The sequence below is a fragment of the Girardinichthys multiradiatus genome, chromosome 5 (assembly GCF_021462225.1).
Source record: "Girardinichthys multiradiatus isolate DD_20200921_A chromosome 5, DD_fGirMul_XY1, whole genome shotgun sequence".
Taxonomy (NCBI): domain Eukaryota; kingdom Metazoa; phylum Chordata; class Actinopteri; order Cyprinodontiformes; family Goodeidae; genus Girardinichthys; species Girardinichthys multiradiatus.
This window is the reverse complement of record NC_061798.1, coordinates 49,845,164-49,849,811: the sequence shown is the minus strand read 5'-3', so window position 1 is coordinate 49,849,811 and position 4,648 is coordinate 49,845,164.

Sequence of the window (4,648 nt, the reverse complement as noted above, 5' to 3'; positions counted from 1 at the left end):
CAATTTGAAGGGAACTCAAGGGATTGGGACTGAACAGCTGTGTAGCCTTAAAAAAAACACTAATCAGTGAGGCTAACTGGAAAAAAAAGGCTTCAATTTCCTAGGGAGCATATAGATTGGACTCTGGAGCAATTGAAGAAGGTCATATGGTCTGATGAGTCCAGGTTTACCCTGTTCCAGAGTGGTGGGCGCATCAGGGTAAGAAGAGAGGCAGGTGAAGTGATGCACCCATCATGCCTAGTGCCTATTGTATAAGCCTGTGGGGGCAGTGCTATGATCTGGGGTTGCTGTAGTTGGTCAGGTCTGGGTTCAGCAACACTATGTGTGGTCAGCTGACTACCTGAATATACAGAATAAGCAGAATTTCCCATCAATGGATTTTATCTTCCCTGATGGCACGGGAATATTCCAAGATGGCAATGCCAGGATTCATCGGGCTCGAATTGTGAAAGAGTGGTTTAGGAAGCATGAGACATCATTCTCACACATGGATTGGCCCCCACAGAGTCCAGACCTTAACCCCATTGAGAATCTTTGGGATGTGCTGGAGAAGGCTTTGCACAGTGGTCAGACTCTACCATCATCAATGCAAGATCTTGGTGCAACACTGGGTGGAAGTAAATCTAGTGACATTGCAAAAGCTTTTCGAAACAATGCCACAGCGAATGTGTGCTGTAATCAAAGCTAAAGGCGGTCCAACAAAATACTAGAGTATGTGACCTTTTTTTTTGGTGTCAAATTTTTTTTTTGCCCAGTGTATTTTCACCCAGGACCAGGTTAGATTGGATAGCTTTTTTCACTTAGTATGTTAAATCATCATTTAAAAAGCTGCTGTCTTTGTTTACTTGGGTTACCAAAGTCTGATGTTGTTTACTGATATGAAACCAGTAACTGACAAAAAAAAAAAACAACTCTCAAATAATTTTTCATGGCACTACAGCTCCCGTTTAAATTGGGGCTTTAGACGTCCTACTCACTAAGTGCTTCGCTTTACCGTGGATGTTCCCACTAAGACATTTTATGCTACACTGTAGGGAAGCCAACAGAAAAGGAATCATGCACTGTAGTGTGTTGGACAAAACTCATGAGAAACTCAATGTGTTAAGCTTGCAAGGTTAGGAAGACTTGCAAAGTTTTACTTTACCGATTGAAGACGTGGATTTAACACGTAACCCAAGCAAAACCCACGGAGGTTTTCCAAAGAGACGAAATTTTCCTCTTTGTTTTTGTTCCAGTCGACTGCTGACGGTCCGTCATATTTTTTCCCCTTTTGCCAAAGGAGGAAGGCCGGCCGCCTTTGAGTTTGTTACGGACGTGTAACCCACCCCAAGTTGTATGTGCATGCGATGTCTTATTGAAACTTTGATTGCTGTTGGACTCTGAAAGCCGCTGCACTTTGAACCTGTGCGTGTCTCACTGTGTTTGAACACCTGAGCGCAGACTCAGGTGGACTTAAAGTTGGACTGCTAGAACCTCATGATGGAATACTCACTATTCCTTGTCTTCACTCTTCGTGTTTTTCCACTGGTTGCCACCTAAAAGTTTTATGACCATTTGTGTTTCACTGAGCTCCAACTTTGGGGGTTTTATGACTGCAGCCTGGTGGAGACCGCTCCAAAACCTTTGCTCAGTACTTTATTTTCTCTTGTTTTGCCATAACAGCCGGTTTGACATTCATACACATTAACTGTTGTTGTATCTTGTTTAGTTAGTTATGTTACCCCTTTTGTGTAGAATTTTTGCATCCTTGATTAGGTGAAGATTATTTAATCAGAATAGCGAGGTATATCAGGGCTGTTTATTTAATAAATATTAACGTAGATAAAGAGAAAGTGTTTGTGTTTATTTTGAGCAAGAGTGATTTGTCTGTCAAAATAGGGTCAAAGTTCCCCCACCTTCGGTGAAGCGGTTGATTAAACAGTGACATCTAGTAATAGTTATCAATTATTACTGAGAATTTAATAATTGTAATTATCAAAGGCCTTGAGCCAGAATTACAACACCAGAGGTCATCTCTGATTTTGATTTGTAAGTACTGATTTTTGGTTAAGAAATTAATCTCTTTCAAATTATGATTTTAAATTATAATTCTTGATAAATATTAATTAATCACTAATCATAATTCTTTCAAGTGTTTGTAATTAAGGTAACTTCTTTGGTAAAGATGAATCTTACTTCTGCCTTTCTAATTTATCTGTTTCATTCAAGGTTTACCGAACACTGGAATGAGCTGTGCAAATCAAAACTTTTAAAAATAAGCTCACAATGCTAATGTGTGGAAGTCATTTTTGGCAATCGTGAGCATTAAACAATCAGCAGCCTATAGTCATCAACATAAGAGCAAGCAGTGTTGCTGCAGCAGATTTTAAAAATCCCCATTACTGCTTTGTGCTTTGTCAAAACCCAAATTGTTGGAGACATTTTTATTATTTTTTCTGACATGTGTCTAGCTTTGTTCCAATCCTGTGTCATTTTACTTTGGTTGTGTGCTGATTGAATTTATTATGATAAATCTGTAGTGTTACAGTCAGTTCTGGAATTACTAACAATCTTTAGAACCTTCTCCTTTTGTATATTTAGGCGTTATTACCACATTGTTTCCACCTCCTAATCACATGATATTCAAAATAACTCAGTTATTAATTCCAAAGCAGACAGAAATGTGAAAAATACTAAATGCTTTAATTCTGGTAATTACAAGTCACGTCATTCTTTTCATTGATCTGAATTAAACTTTGTTTTCTAAACTGTGTCAGATTCCACTTTCTGTTGGAGCCTAACAACTAAGTCACAACACTGAGCCTAACCCCTGCAACTCTCTAATTATGTTCTTTCATTATAAAATCAGAAGAATATGAGTTTGGTCAATTAAATAAGCAAAAAATGATCACACTTTTCGAGAGCCAGTCATTAATTTGATTACCTGCTCATGTAGCACAGTGGCTCAGTTTCTGACCCCAGAGGGAGTTTCTTTTGCACAAAATAGGTCATTTGTGTCCTCTTCATTACAAGTTCTTGCAGAGCTTGGCCTGGAGAAAAGTTTTCTGGTTAAAGCTTGCATTGCTATTTTAAAATGTATGCAATGCTCATATTTAAAAATGACAATAATCAGTGATGGTCATTGAATGAATGCTGCCCTGAGCAAGTATCCCCCTCTGCTGCCCCCCAAAATTATATATGTGTTGACAAATAAATAAATAATAATCCTGTTTAATGAAATTGTTTTTAATCTTAAATAAAAATTGAAGCTACTGTGTTCTCTGTTATTGAAGTCATGACTTTCACACTTTCACTAAAAACTGGTGTTTTCAGAACAATTATGTTCCATAAAAAGGGAGCATACTGACAAAAAGGTCAAATGTATTTATATCAAGGGCAAATACTGCTTTTTTGTTTTCATATTACTTCTTCTAAAAAATAGACAGATTTGCAGATCAATTTTACCACTGACAATGTAACTTTTTTCAAACAGCACCTCTACTGAACCAAAGGAGGATTTACAATCTGAAAACTGCTGGACTTTACCAAAATTAGTTGAACAAATATTAGATCATAAAACAAATTAATGCAAACAACAAACAATCAAAAGGCAGCAAATAGAACAGATTAAGCTTTGTGTAACATAAAATCAAGTAAATCAGGCTTCTTTATAATAAAACCTGCAGATTCATCTGTTCCACGGAAAACACCAAATCACCCATAACCTGGCTTTAAAACTAGCAAAGTTAATAAAAAAAACTGGCTATATGACACACAAACATCATCTTACCTTGAATATTCTTTTTACGTTTTGTGTAGCCTCCCTTAAGGGGCTTCCCAGATGTGGAATTTCTAACAGCTGGATTTGAAGCTTATTTTAAGGTGGAACTAAACTTGATGTAAAAGCATAACAAAAATGCTACTAAAGTGAGCGGTGCCAAGAGACACTGAAGGGCGCGACCAAGTGTGGGGATGAGCGGAGGGAGTTAAGCGGGGGTGTGGTAAGGAGGACGAGGGAAATTGGCAGCTAGCTTAATTTGACATAATAAAACATGGAGAGTACCCAGAGCGACGCTGGTAGTTTCGCCATAGCTAGCTATTTTGAGGCGGAGGATTTTTCACACACCTCGTCACTGAAGGTTAAGGGAGGCTTTATGGAGCCCAGCGGATCAGCTCAAGCTCCTGACTCAGCAGTGCCTGAAGCCTGGGCCACCGAGGCAGTGGAGAACGGGTCTGTTTTCTGGTATAAAGCTTAAAATGCATAGAAAGCTATGATCAGTACTCACAATTCCAGCTGCTGACTCCTTACAGGGGCGTGTGCCTGAGTGAGATAGTGTTATACCAGAATGCGGGGCTGTGGCATAGATATGTACCAAGCTGTACCTTTTGAAGCAATAGGAAAATTCAACTGCAGTTGTCACCATTCAACCTAAAAAGGGCAGCACTAAGACAAATATTGCAGAATTAAACAAGCTTACATAACAATTTATATAAATGGAGTTTAAATGACTGCGATGGACTGGTGACCTGTCCAGGGTGTACCCTGCCTCTCGCCCATAGACTGCTGGAGATAGGCACCAGCTCCCCCGCGACCCACTATGGAAGAAGCGGTAGAAAATGACTGACTGACTGACTGAGTTTAAATGAAAATTCAACATGGAAGACTCAC